Below are 15,278 nucleotides of genomic sequence, written 5' to 3'. Positions count from 1 at the left end.
TTCTTCTCTGTGCTTCCTCAGGACACAATTCCAAATACCTGGATCCCAAATTCCCAAATATCCACTACAATCAATATCGCTGCACAACTGACTGTGCTTGTGGGGAGCACTTAAACCAGACAGCTCGGTCCTGATTTTCCTAAGAGAAGCCAGAGCAGGACAAAGCCAGGTTAACTGGGGACAGAGCGAACAGAGAGAATTAAGTTTATGTGCCCACTGACATAGCCTGGGGGATTTGCTGAGAAACTGCAGTATTGCCTGTCCAGTCCACAGAGAAATTTCTCCGAAAAACATCAGAGCATTATCTATTACTCTTCCTGTTAGCGACTTGCTTGTGCTCCTTCCCACCGTGGAGTCTTCCCTGTTTTCCTGGACAAGCTGCAGCACAGACACAACTGACTTATTTTCTTTCACATTTCTGATGACCTAAGAAAAGCGTGCTTGACCCCAGACAGTTTAATTTATTCATAAGACAGCCTCATACCACATATCACAGCTATGGTTTATTTATGAAGCACACTTGATCTGGCATGTTTCCAAAATATGTTCCACTTAGCTCATAAGCATCTTTTTATTGGAAATCAATACATTTAATAATTGCCCTGCACACACCTCCGGAAATCCTGTTATCACACTCAGCTTCATGATTTTATGTTGACACCTGCAGCACAGTCTACAGAGGGAAAGAGAAGCCACCATGGGCGTGACAGAGCCAGGGGTTAAGTAGCACCAGTCCCCAGTTTCTCCAATTTAGAGATGATTTATTTATTTTTTTACTAGGAGACCTAGGATGAGCTCACAACACAGATGCCTGGGAGCAATGGGCTGGGCCAGGCACTGAAATGCTGTAGATGCAGACACCGGATGAGACCAGTGATCAACTGGGATGACGCTTCAGCCCAACAGGCCTAAATCCTGCTCCCTACCTTTTCCAGGTTGTCCACAGACATCCCGAACACCAGATCCTCACTGCGGGACCCTCAGCACACCTCACGGTAAGCTTCTAACACATGCCAAGTCCTCTCTTTATTCCTGCCCTTTCTTTCTCAGATCATTTGTTGTCATGGATGTTACCTCCAGAACTGCCAAGACTCAGTTTCCTTTACAACTTCTCGCAAAGCCCTAGCCCTTGGTGCTAGGTTTAGGAGCCTAAGCACAGGCAACAGCTTTGCATACGGTACGACTGGTGGTGCAAACTGCAGTGGATAATGCAGCCAACCACTCATGAGGACAAGCTGAGCAATTCTCTCAGGTTATGAGGAAATGATGCCGTAGAAGCAGGAACTGCTACGCCCTGCTAGGCTTTTTCAGGACTGGCACAAAGCAGCCCTTGTGCTCAGCACACCAGCGGCCTGTCAGCAGGAGACAAAAGGGCATTGCAGCACACAGACTAGGAGTACAACAGCACACATGCAGGTGTGTATTTGCCCTCAGCACTCCACGGCACCCAGCACTTTCAGCCCAGCTGAGCCCATGGTATCTGACAGTCAGCATCTCACATATCTGAGCAGGCAACACAGACATCATCTTCTGAAACCCAACTGGTGAACCATCCTCTAGCAGCAGAGGGACACAAACCAACCTTCCCAAACCATTAGAGCTTCACAAGGGAGTACACAAGGTTCGCGGTCTGTCAGGAGCAGTGATTACTGTGCATGTTTTAGGGCACTTACTAAGTTGTGCCTGCTAATAGCATTGTTTTCCTTCTGCTTACAAAACAGGTGTGGGATATTACCAGTGCTCAGAAAAACTTCTATGGTTTCCTACAAAGCAACATCTCCATCCCAGAAAACCTACAGCATGGCTGAGACCCCTGGGAAAGGTCACTCTTCTCCTTTGTTTTCATGAAGCTGGAGATGAAACAGCCATCCAATGAAGCCTGCCAAGCCCACAGAGAGAACACGGCTGAACTTGAGAAAAGCAGCTCACATCAAGCTCCTCTTTTAGCATGTCACCAGAAGGCTGGCTCTGCAACACGCCGAGCGCCTACCAGTCGGTATGGGATGGGATAACTGGTAGGAGAGCAGCAGCTGCTATCGGGTCTAAGCAAAGTCAGTGACACTTTGAGCCCAGACCAATTGCACTTGCAGCCCCCAATGCAGCCACAGACAGATGATTTCGTGCCTCACGGGTGGACTCGTGGTGCTGGCCTCGGTGCAAAAGAGAGCCAGGGGGCACAAGGCCCTTTCCTCCCAGCTGCACTCAACACAGTTCTGAGCAACCCCCTTGGGCCCCTTCCCACAGGCTGAGCTTTCTCCAGAGTCACCCCAAACCACGAACTGCTACCAAACAAACTGCTCAGGATTCGTCCGTCCCAGCTGGGTTACGGAGTCACCACCGAGGACATGGCCACAGAGCCTGAGCACCACCAAAGCCACCCCGAGCAGCAAATAACTGTTATGGTCAATATAGCACAGGGCCTGGCCTCATGTTGGGTCAGCTGGAGGCTTTTATCTTGTATTTGTCCCTGCCCCCTACAAGAAACAAAAATTCTTTAAAATGATTAATTGTCCTCAGCAGTAATTAATTATCCCCAAGTAGTGAACTGAAATGACAGCCTGATATTTCTACTCAATCCTCAGGGGAAAATCGGGTTGTCTTGCTATGCTCTCTCAAGCTGACAGAGTTAAAAATAGGAAGTTTAATATGCAGTCTGTAGGACTTTTTCTGCCTGTAAGCCAGTCCCAAGGGAGGTCTCAGTTCAACTGCAAACCCACAAAGTCCCGCTGTCCTACACCAGCCAGTGACATTTATTGCCTTCCCATGCAGCCTAAGCTCAATGAAATACTAGCAAGAACCAAGGAACTTCGCCAATTAACACAATAAATGATGATTTAAAGCAAGAACTTTTAAAGCTGTGAGCGACACCTGCTAAGAGCTACATGCTAGAAGCAGCACATGGAAAACCAGAGGTTTTAGCTCACTGCAACTGGTCTGGGAGCAGGTGAGAGACAACGGGGTGGGCAACTACACATCTACTTGTGCTTCTGCTTGTCCCAGTGGGTCGGAAACTGTAACTCAGGGAACAAATTAGTTTTGTCCTAGAGGTGGTTTTCAGGCTCAGGTTTCTAGTCTTGAGACAGGTAACAAGTACAGACCTTTCTCACGCTGATCAAAGATCAAGACTACAAAACATATTTTGGTTAATTTGTATCAGTCCTTCATTCCAAGCAAAAGCTGTTACAAGCTCATTTCATCAGTGTTTCTGAAAAAAAACTGAAATCACCTCTTTTTCTATTTCACTAATAAAGCAAAAACTTGGGGGTAAAAAATGGAAAAATTTCCCACAGGATTAACAGTTTAATTTTCCTCCCTGTTGAACTGACTTTTCCCTAGCACAACCCTATTAAAGGAACAACTACAGAACGGAAACCAAGCTTTTACTCAGCATTAAATCCCAGTGTGCTGCAATAGCCAGGCGGGTTGTCAGATGCTCTAAAGCACTGAGAGCTGCTTTAGGGAACATCTATTTTCAGAAAAGGGGGAGGAAAGCATCTTTTTCTATACCTTAAGCAGCAGCCTCTCTTCTAGCTCCTTGGTGTCTGTAGTGTCTGTAGAGCTGTGCTGGAGAAACCCAGCTGCTGCCATGGGCAGGATCCCAAGTAAAAGGCACCAGCACCTCAGGTTGCTCCTGAGGCCAGTGCAGGTGTGGCAGGGTTTGTCACCTCCACTGTGACTTTTGGCCTGAGTTAACAAGGCCAGGAAGATCTGACTTGGCAGATCTGCTGTTCTATGCTGGCTTCATAAATCTGCCCAGATTGGGGATCTACAAGAACCATGGTGCAAAGATACCCAACCAGAGTTTGGAGACAGAAATCCCTCTACTAGCCAGAATTTAATTTTTCTATTATTATTTAGTATCCTAAATTCCCATAGTAACAACAGCAGCACAGCATTTCTCTAGGGTAATGACAGAAATAGTTTCTGCACCTGTGTAAGTTTATACCTGCAGTCATTTCAGGCAAAAAAATCACCACCACCTGTAAGAGGGCTCCTTCCTCGGCACAGATGTGCACAGCTTTCCCCAGCCCACTTCTAGCTGTGGCAAGGGGGGTGCTGCAAGCTGTTTGACACTGATCTTGTGTTACCTGTGACCACCCTGCTCTGTCAGAGAATGAAGAAATAACTGCCAAGCGTTTTGCTCCTGCCACAGGGGTTAGATGTGCTGTCTTGAGAAGAGGGGCTGGCTCTCAGCACCACCGCACGTGCCCCTGCACAGCCTGCTTAGAGCCTGAACACAGCAGCAAGCACGGGGCGGTTTAAGGCACAGCACGTGGTTTGCAATGTTTGTTTCCCTGCAAGGCTGGGACCCCAGCCCAGACACAGCTCCCTGTGTGACACAGCATCCACCAACATGCTGCCCCATATGCCACTGCCCATGGGTGTGCTGGAGCAGCTCCAGCACCACGGCAGAGCTGTGTCCAGCCACACACGTGCCTCAGCAACGCTGTGCATGCAGACATGGAATTACACAACAGACCCCAGGGGACACGTGGCACAGACCCTCATCCTGCTCAGCTTCCAGCCCCGCAGTGCTGGAGCCCAGATGCTGGGAACCCACCACCCCTCGGAGCAGGAGGTGACCCCTCCTCAACACCTGAACCAGCCCCACGCTACCTTGAGCTGCCCTGTCCCCTCCATTGATCCCTTTCTTGGAAAAATGAGGTAGCAACTTTACCTACACTTTTTTTTTTCCCCCTCATCCCCCAAAAAGGATGCAGCACTGGGAGGCACAGAACTTCTGGTGAGGTTTTCAGGCTGCTGCTGCATGACAAATCAGTCATCCTTGTCCCCTACCTCCCACTTCATTTCAGAACACCACTACGCCTTGCTAGCAAGCTTTGTTGGCTTTAAGCTGATGAGTGTTGCCTGTTGATGTGCAACAAAGGTTTTGTGCCCATGGGCAAGAAATAAGTCTTTAATCCAAAAACATGCAGTTCTCCCCCTTCTCATCCCCCCAAGCTTTTCACTACATTTGCCTTTCCATGGCCATCACATTGATACTACCAAAACCCTTGCAAGACACAAATGTCTTTTGGTTGTTTCAGTCATGACTTAAGACAGAGAAAAAGGAAAAGAGGAAAAAGAGCAATCTTGCAAGAGGCATTTGCTGTGCTTAAATAACTGCTTGTGGTACAAGCACCAGCCTCCTGAAACAGCTGCACCTGAGTGCAAACAACACTTTGCTCCTCTACCTACTGACTGAAGCTGTGCAACACATGCAAATGAATACATGGGGACGCTGTTTGGTAGGTGGGACCCTGCAACAGTCAGAGAGGGGACCTATATTCCAGCTATAGAGGTGCAGCCCCTTTACCGTGTTCACCCCAGAAGCCTATTCTAAGAAATGCTCAAATTCCAGCCAGGTTTCAAACGCGCAGAGCCTGCAGAGCACCCCACATACCGTGCAGCTGGTGCCGGAGCTGCCTCACACTCCCAGCCTTCTGCAGGGGGAGTTGCAGCTGGCACCAAACCTCTTATATACAGCTCAAATCAGGGTTTTAAAACCCTGGCTCAGAGGCACCCATTGCAGGTCGCTGCCCACACGGCTGCTGGGGGAGCTCAGCAGAATTAAACCCTTGCACTAGCCAGCGGCGGCTGTTGTCCCTCGTAAGCACAGTGGCAGCACTGCATCATTTACTACACGTCTCCTGCAGCCGCTGCCAGATCCTGCGCTTTAGGGGCATTTATTTTAAGTGTCATTGTTTTCTGTGCATTAACATATGCTCCAGCCAAACCCTTTATTCATCATTGCCAGCTACCTCGCGGCTTGTTGCAGCCAAAATTAAAGAGTCTTGAAAGCACTACCTTAATTCATAACCAGGAGAAGGAAAATAGATCTGTATACATTTGAAGAACTTTTTAAAAGTCAAAACCCCTTTTCCGATAAAAATAACTGCCACAGTCTTTAGTTAGAAAGACCAGCACCCACAGGGGTGTGAGCTAAGCAGCTGTGATGGGACACGGAGAGTCCTCCACCAATGCTGGAAGGGACACGAGGTCCCTTGTACACACAGGTCATCGCACTGCTCCTCACGTCTGCAAGAGAAGGCTTTATCGAGCCACCTTTTCTTGGTGGGAGACCACCTAGCAGATCTTTGTATGCAAGTAAACCCTTGGAAATGTAAAATTACAACCTGCTAGGACTAGCTAGTAGCATCAAACCCCAAGAGGACCCAGCTTATTTCATGGGTTGGGCTGTCATTGCTAGAGGAAACTGAGGCACAGGACACCCACCTTTTCCCAGAGCAGCCTTTTTTTTTTAAAGACACATTCAAAACCAACCATATGAGTTTTTTTGTTTTTGTTTTTTTTTTAAGAGAAATCACATTTGCTGGATCTGATTGCCTCAGGTCAGCTGAGGAAGTTCTCTGAGGGCTCTGGGAGTCATGGCCTTGAGTGAGAGGACCAACTTCTGTGCACAATTACATCTGTGTGCATGCAAAAAGCCTCATGAACCACCACCACCGTTAATGTCAACCCAAAAGAAGAAAATCTAGTTAATAGCACGTTAGGAAGTTCTATTCCATTATTAACGGAAATGTTTTCACTAGAGCAATTACGCAGCACACTGAAAGAAAGCTGCCAAGAGACAAAGCACGGCTGCCGATATATGTTTATATATGGACTGGCTGAACCACTGCCATCCCGTGCCTACTGTACCCTCCCCAAGCAAAAAATATGATTGCAAACATTTGCGTAGCTAATTACTGACCTACAGCAGCACGATAATGAAAGGCTGTAGGGTGGGGAAAACAAAAAAGACATTTGGTGCTTACAGAATTAAAACTCACTACTCTTGGGGATGCAGAATAAACAAACCAACTCCGCACAGCAGCGTAAGTGCTGAGGAAGAAATACCACATAGGAGGCCGAAAAAACAATTTTAGGTTAATTAAGATCCATGAGTCAAAGCCTTCCTGACAGCAGAAGGGACAGAGCAGCCTGGCTGAGTACCTGGGCCCTAAGAGCTGCGCAGCAGCCCTTGTCCTGGGTTCCCCAGGACCTGCAGGCTCCTGAAACTGGCTCAACAGCAGCTGGAAGCAGCACCCATGTTAAATTCCTGAGAAAAACCTAAAACTTCAGAGCTAACAGTACAAGTTCCCACTATCAGATGCAAAAAAAAAGTTCTTGCCTTTTCACATGGGACAAGGACTCTTGGAGAAAAAATTGGCATTAAGTAGTTGTAGCAGAACTGCCCGTGGTATAGGAATAGCAAGAGCTGGCCTTGCAGTTGTTTGATTTTCACACTAATGAACAAGTTAAGTTCATTTCTATCATCTTTATCATTCGCAGTGGCAGGCAGCTGAGGAAGCACTCGAGTTTTCCATGCATCAGCTTCTAGGCATGTTTGCAGTTCTTTGTGGCTAAGCGTTATGTCTCCTGTTGTTACTGGTGATTCAGCCTCGCTTCAGGTTTTTCCTTCTTCCTCAGTGCGAAAAGTCTAGCTTTAAAAAACTTCTCTCAAGCAGGTTGTGAACAAAATTGAAATAACTGCAGTGAATTAATTGGCAGAGACAGAGAAGCACCCCAGAGTGTTAAAAAAAAAAAAAGACGACTACAAAACTTTCTAGAGGGTGAGAAAGATACACATACAGCCAGGTGGCCCTCAGCCTTGCGCCCTATAAAGGTGTGCAGAGCAGCTGTCAAAGCTGCAGCTCTGCAGGCTTTCAGGCTGACCTTCGCACAGGCACAAAATAAAAGGTGTGCATGGAGAAGCCTGCCAGCCGAAAGGAAAAGAACCAAACCACCCTGCCTTGGAGCATGCCTTGCAGTCATCTGTGCTTTGGCAAAGGAAGAGCCCAGCGCTGGTCGTCAGCCCAGTAACGGCAGCGGGGAGGCAGGAGCAGGGGGTCAGATCTCTGCTTCTTTCAAGATGACCCCTGAAACGCTGAGCTCGTGATGTTATTAGCATCAGCAAGCAAGGAAGCCAGCCAAGAGCAAAACGTGTTTTATCTTTCAGTCGGTAATTGAAGTGGGCCGGCATTCAACAGCACACGGTGCCAATTTTTCTTCGAACGCCCAAGTGGAGCGCACCTCTCCGGCACGGGCTGCAGAGTGAACCCGCCGCATGCTGCGCTTTCTGAAGTTCAGCTCTGACCGCTGCTCAAGATAGCCAGCAGCAGTCTGCAGTGACATAGGGATAAGTTTTCTGCCCCGCATGAATTTTCACCACGATCAGAACGGATCACTCAAGTCAAATGAGAAGAGAGCAAGGGAAGGGCTGAGCCTGCCCGGGGCTCTGCAAGGCTGAACTCAGAGGAGCAGGGAGCGCGTCAGGACAGTCCTGGTGATGTGCAGCGTCTGCAGTCCGAGAGACAAAGGCACAAGTTCACTGCTCCAGAAAGAGAAACTGCACTTCAGAGCAAGAGAGCTAAAATAGAAACTATAGCCTTCATGTAAAAAATAGATGAGATGAGGATTTTTGGTTTCTCGGCTGACCTATGGGCCAGGACAGGGTGCAGAAAGGACTCCTCCGGGGGTGCGGGTGCACCAGTGAGACCAGCCCTGCCCCAGACTGGCTGATGATCAGGATGCTGCTTCTGCTGTGCAGCTCAGGGCACAGCCCCCAGCCCAACCCGTGCTCACATCTGGGCAAGTTTTGCAGGTGATGAGGGGACATCCTCAGGGGCTGCACATCTGCATCCCTATGCCAGGGTAGAGGCTCCAGAAGGGAATTCTCTACTTCTGCTCCCTCCTCTCCAATCCTGTTCCCTGCCGTATTTACCCCACTAGTGGGAAGGGTGAAAGATCCCCATCCCTCTCCCTGGGGCAGGACAGGAACCAGATGGGGACAAGCATCAGGAAGACAAAACTCTGCCTCAGAAATGCTGAGGGGAAAAAAAAAAAGCCTTCTTTACAGGCAAAGTATGTACTCAGCTGCCTTACTCAACCGTAATCAAGACTAATAATCTCCCATAGCTGTAAGGTCTTCAACTGATGGGCAGCCCAAAAGCACAACTCTCCAACAACTGCTACAGGCATCATGCTCCTCACAAAACCCTTACGTTTCTGCTGGCCTGCAGCAAAGCACCCCCTGAGCAGCACAGCAGCTCCTGAAACAGGAGGTGTTCCCACTCCTGCCAGAGGACACGGCTGTCCTCTGCCTGGCGAGTCACATCAGGCCGAGCAGAGGGGCAGCATTTTGCAGCACGTGGAAGGAGCAGCAGGCGAGTCCTCCGCACGCTACTTGCTCCTGGGAGCGTGTTGAGGCAGCCCCAGGCACTGCAAGCCTCAGCCGGGATGAGCCTTAAGCACACAGCAGGAGCGCGGGTGATTAGAGGCTACAGGCCATATATCATGCGCTAAATGGCCAGCAGCCTTTGTCTCACCAGAGCTGTCACCTCGTGCTGTAAGGAGCAGAAGAGCCTAGTTATGCAAGTCTTGTTTAGTGCTTGCAGTCCTCAATGACACCCTGCGTTTAGGAACCCAAGACACGGAGCAAAATTAAGCCCAGTGTAACTGCCCTGTCCACTCCTCCAAAAAACAAAGTGACTTGTGTTCCTGCAAGAACAACCGAAAGCCGATCACTTGGGAGGGTTATTTTGTTCAGAACGCATGTTTTTAGCTTTCTCTTGGACCTTCTAGCTGTAACACATTTTTCTTTAATTAGTTTAGCTTAACCAGCAAAGAGCAGAGTTGAGGAACAAGGGTCTGCACATAAAAGCATCTGAAATTGCTGGCTGGCTAATATAGCCTAAATAGACACTGCAATCTGCCTGTCAGACTTATTAGAGGGTAGTATTGTGTTCTGTGTATTACATTACCATTATTGTATTTTCCAGGAGAATGAATTATCTCCTGGTAATGATTTCATATGGGTAAATGAGGCTGCTAGGCTTGCTTCATTAGCATCTTTTCTGCAGCCACCAGCATGTAAATTAGAGATTCTCCTGGACCATGTGAAGGAGCAAGTGTTTACTCAAGTGTTTTACCAGGCTGCCAACACAAGCATCTGTGTCCTGCAGGTCCTGCTTCTGCTGGGATTGTGGAAGCTACAGACACTGGGGTATAGTGGAGATCTGCGGACAGAGCAGCTCCAGGCAGAGATGGGATTTGATCCCCATCTGTAGCGTTACCTCCTGATGGCATGTGATAGGTGACCTCTGACCAGAGCAGTGAAGTTTTTCACACATTCGTCTCTTTTATAAGAAACACCCTTTGAATAGGTCAAAGTGAATAGCAAGTATTTTTTGGTATTTCCTGGAAGAAGGGTGCGGACAGTTGTGCAAACTGCCCTGAGAGCACTTCTGGGACTTCCACCCAAATTGCCTGCCCAAGCTCACTTCTTCCCACCCTTGCGTGGACCCAGCCAAGGGGCAGGCAGAGCTCCTACTGCCCATGCCCAGGCCCATTTTGGATGAGCAAGGTGGGCAGTGCATGGGCAGTGCAGGACTACGGGCAATCCTCCCAGGGAGCACAGCGCCGTGACACTCAGGGCTGACATCGCCCTTTCATATCCTCTCAAACCAGCAGCCTTCCACAAACGACACATGGTCCCCATGCCAGCACCCATGCCCACCTTCAGCATCACAGCTGGGTCACTTGCACAGCCCCCAGACCCTGCACAGCCAACAGCACAAGGCAAGGCACAGGCAGGAGGGGGCTGCAAGCACTGCACAGGGATCAGCTGCACTGAGACAGCACAGGCAAGGCCGGAACAAAGAGAAGTTGGGCACCAACCCCAAACCCAGAGGTTTAAAAGTGCAGTTTGCCTCCACAGGGAGGCATGTAGGGGTTAGTACAGATATACAAACCAGGCTACAGAAAGTTTACTGCACTCAAAGATGGCCACGGCACAAGCAGAAAGCACAAACTCAAACTCTGAGAACTGTGCGTCCTTCTCGCTTACCCGAAGGTAGTTGTTTCCAAAAAGAGGGACTCAAGACAGTTAGAAGTGTGGCTGCAAGCCCAGCAAAACCTCAGCTACAAAATGACTTACAGGGTGAGGGCAGGTGTTGTAGTGGGAAATGCTGGGAATCACTGCTGCAAATACAAGTGCTCAGAGCTCCTCCGATGGCTTGGCTGGCAGCAGCTGGGGAGAAGGGGCATTCCTCCATCGAGGTTTTGTCCCAGTCCCCCAGACTTCCACCACACTGAGCTATTCACACTTGCATGAAAAATAAGTGACGCTGAAGTCAATGATAGGACTGGGTAGAGAGGAGGTCACGTTATATATAACAATACACGATGTGATGCAAAACCACATGTAAAACCCACCACGCTGCTGGCAGGAACAGGAACCAGCAGAACTACCAGGCATATGGCAAAATCCAGTTCCTGGAACGACGGAGCAGGCAAAAAAAAAGGGTATCTTAAATTTACTGCTTTAACTCCCTTCTACTCAATTAGTGGGGTGGTTAGCTGGATTTATCACTGGATTATAAAACAGAAATACTTCCACGCATATAACCTGTAAAACAGCGCCAGTCGAGACTCACGAAGTCCCTTTTATGACGACATTAGCTTGTCTTTTAGAAGGCAATGTGTTTGGTAACTAGCTGGGGCATTCCCAAGGAGAGCTCATTTCACCAGTGCTCACCACGCCATCAGCTGATCACAGCAGCCCTGCCGCTGGTGTAATAGGAACTGCAGCCAGCGTGCACAACAGAGCAGTGGCCGTCTAACAGCATGTCACTGCCTCTTCACAGGAAGCACTGCAGTTATTTGTACCTACGTCTTCACAACCCCACAATTTCTCAGTCGTTCCACAGTCACGGAAATCCAGGGAGAGATGAAGTCAGGGAGGCCCAGCAGGCTCCAGAAAACTCCCCTTACCTGGAGGGAGGTTTTACTCCTACTTGGCCAGAGCACTAAGGCAGCTCTCAGACTCCCCTAGCCTTAACAACCAAAAAGCTGGGCCGAAAGTTATGCAGGGGCTGATCGCTTGGTATTTAATTCTTTTAGAATCCCCTAAGCAGCTGGAGTACCCCGGTATTTAAGGGTTTGAGCTTTAGAAACAGCTTTGGGAGCAGGGAAGGGAGACCCTGTACAGCAGGTCTGTATCTAAGGAGGCAATAACAACTAAATTTCCCAATCATACTTTTCATCTGGTGCCCAGGGTTCAAAGCACCCTCAAACCACACAGACGGGAAGTAAAAGCAGCTCAGCGTGGGGGACAGCCCTCCAGTGCCTGTCAGTGCCGGTGAGGACGGCTCCCCCCACATCACCCTTGTAGCCTGAGGGTCTGCTTTCCCCAACAGATGTAGATCTTTTCCAAGAACTCTTGGATTCAGCTCCAAACTGAATCCCAGCTTTTCAGCAAATTACAGCACTGATTAGATTTACGAGATGATTAAGAGCCCTTCCGAGTCCAATACTCAGGTAGCTAAGCTGTAGCAGGATGTTCTACCACAAAATCCTGAAGGCAACGCCAATTTCAGGTCGAGTTTCCAAGAACGGTGCGTTCTCTGCGAGCAGGCTGCACTCCGCAAGGTCTGCCTGCGGCAGCACCTTCAGGAAGTCACAGCTACAGTCACGCGCAGTCAGCTGTGCGAGGCCATAAAGGCTTCACCTTTATGGCCTCATACCCAGCCAGTAACTGCCATAGCTCTGGGCTTCAGCCTCTAGACATGAGCTACATGGTACCCAAGGCAAAGCTCAGCCACAGCCTGCTAGTAACCGTAACAGCTCAGTGACTTACTCCTACAAACCAGACCATTTTACAGCCAATGTTCCCGAATCCAGAAGATACCGAAGTATTTGCCAAACTTAGCCTGCTGTAGGTGAGTTGAGAAGCCGACGAGGATGGCACTCACCTCTGAGGATGGAGCAGGGCTGGTGTCACTCGGCATGGCCGCAGCAGGAACACGCATAGCACTGACAGCATGCCACGGAGCGAGACACGCTACCTTCAGAGCAACGAGCTCAGGGTTTGACAGCAGGTGAGCCAGGGCAGGCTCAAACACAGCACAGCCTGCAAAGCCCCAACCAGTCCTCTGCACTGCCCGGGCCAGACTGTTGCCGCCGGCAGAGGCAGCTCTGAGAAAATAAACCCGGGCCTGACATCACAATGGTGCCATGTAAACGCACCCTGCGCACCGCAGCCATGCCACACAACGGAAAACCCTCCTTCAGCAGGGAGCAGCCCGTAGAAAGTAATTAGTTTTCATTAGTTATTAGGAACGTGAGCCACTGTGGGTACAATTATAACCGTGCTGCAGACACTGCACTCCGACTGAGGGCAAGGCACAGCAGAGATTTGTTTGCCGTTGATAATTGTTCCCTGCCTCAACTTTACTCAAGCAGCTACAATTATTAATTTGTAAATTTCAACGTCAAAAGCAGAGCTGACTAAACAGAGGCAAGGTTAGTGAGAAAAACAATCTACTTTTCTCCATCACATTAATTTTTTCCAGCCGAGCTATCTTTCTTTTTGAGCTGATACTAAGGGCATACATATTTAAAGTAAGTCCCACTGGCCACATATGCCAGAGTGCAGCATAGCAAAAAATAATTAAAGTAATTGTTTTTAAGGACAAATTATATTCACTTCAATTTTCCTAGGATAACAATTTGCACAGTTGAAAAGAAATCAGACACGAAACCCCGTGCTGAATTCATTTCACTGCTATAAGCAATTCTCCAGATCCTTCTCTGGGAAGAGCGAAGGTCCCGTTTACAATGGGGGTGGGCTGGATGTCACTGCCATGTGTTTGGACCGAAGTCACACAGTGGAAGAAAGCCCTGTTGAGGATAAACTCTGTCCATGGGGAAGGAGCAGACTCCAGGACCTCTGTTCCTCTACAGAGAGCATGGCAGGAGAATGCTCTTAGCCTAGAGACAAAAATGAATGTACGTAATTACTTCGAATAACAAGAAGTCCATTACAAAAAATAAAATAGATATTTGCCTCTGACAATTAAAGAAAAAGCTTAACTTCTTCTACAGCCTAATTCAAGTAAAAAGTGAATAAAGGAAAGAAAAGGGTGCCTTAGGTAAAAGAACAACACTTTTTCCTCCCAAATCATAAAAGCAGAAACTGACCATCACTGTTCCGAAGTGTTAAAGTATTTTCATGGAACATGGTCAACATCTGGGACCGTTTCAGGCTAAAATCACATTAGCACATCTCTCAGAGTGCAGCCAGGTTGGTTCTCACCTCTGTAAACCCCTTTCTGTCCAGCAAACAAGCAAGTTTGTTACAGAAATACCATCCTGTAAGGACAAATCTGTCTCGTGATTATCTCCATAACAGCAGAATCCCACAAGGGATGAATTAGCCAACATCATTTTTCCACCTTTTCCAAAATGATGACTCGGTTATTTTCAAAATCCTTTTTCCATTCATCTCTGCTCACGGCATGTGTAGCTTGCAAAAAAAAAAGTTCCTTTTACCATCTTCTGTAATTAATTTTCTCCCAGCTGGACAGCAGAAAACAAAACCCCCACGAGGCATTTGTGCGTGGCCCTCAGTGGGCCGCAGCAGCACCGTGTATCTGAGAAGTGGCCTCAGCACACTCGGTGTGCTGCTGCACCGATTCATTGTCCTGCCACTGAACGTACCTGGATGTTTATTAACAATGAGGACAAATATATTTTATCTTTTGTGCCAAGAACTGTCTTCTTGAATAAATGGGGAGAGGCACTAAGAAGGAACCGAGGTATTGGTATACTTAATACAGAGTATCACAGCATTTGACAGGATGGTTACCACACAAGCAACAAGAAGTTTAAGTGTGAATTGTCACAAATAACTCATGTTTGTTTAGATTTCTCCCCCCTCAACAGAAAGATGGGCTGCACAGCCCAGTACCCCGTCTCCTCCAGAGCATTCACAGGCAGTCACAGCAAAAGCATCTAGGTACACACCATGAATATTAACTACTTCTCACAGTATTCTCTTATTCAGTGATCATTTCCTACTTCTCAGAGTTTAACACCTTCCCCCCCCCCCCCCCCGAAATTCAGGGATCTAGGCATTCATTAACCCCACCCACAACGCCCTTGCCAAGCGCAGCCGAGACCACATCAGCTCCCGGGGTTGAACCCAAACCCCTCCATGGAGGACCTCAGGGCTGCACCTGAATTTCCTTCCTGAGCCATTCCCCAGAGCAATCCCTGACCAGGACCTCAGCTCCCGTAGCACCGATCATTTAGGAGCACTGTGGGACAGGGGATGCAGGAGTAAAGTTCCCCGGCCGCATCCTAAAAATCTGATCTCAAATTTGCCATTGTGCCTGGCAAAAATACAGCTCTTGAAGGCAATCCTGTGTCAAGATCATTTATCTGAAGCTATTTCTGAGATGATTCAAATACCACTTAGCCCACAACAAGTT

At 48.5% G+C, this 15,278-nt stretch overlaps 1 protein-coding gene across 6 annotated transcripts in view; it reads right to left on the bottom strand.

The window, feature by feature from the left end:
• The window catches only part of FGF12 (fibroblast growth factor 12), a 227,292-nt gene that overhangs the window by 164,762 nt on the left and 47,252 nt on the right, over positions 1-15,278 (bottom strand). Inside the window, exon 1 of one of the 6 annotated variants that reach the window (XM_067002501.1) lies at positions 12,759-12,944. The exons of the other annotated variants lie outside the window; for them this stretch is intronic. The gene's annotated coding sequence lies outside the window, so the exon portion shown is untranslated. Of the gene's footprint in view, positions 1-12,758; positions 12,945-15,278 lie in introns of those variants that run through there. 6 annotated transcript variants of the gene reach the window in all.

The sequence above is a fragment of the Anser cygnoides genome, chromosome 9 (assembly GCF_040182565.1).
Source record: "Anser cygnoides isolate HZ-2024a breed goose chromosome 9, Taihu_goose_T2T_genome, whole genome shotgun sequence".
NCBI lineage: Eukaryota > Metazoa > Chordata > Aves > Anseriformes > Anatidae > Anser > Anser cygnoides.
Note: the sequence above shows the minus strand (reverse complement) of the source record. Positions and strands in the feature narration are given on the sequence as shown.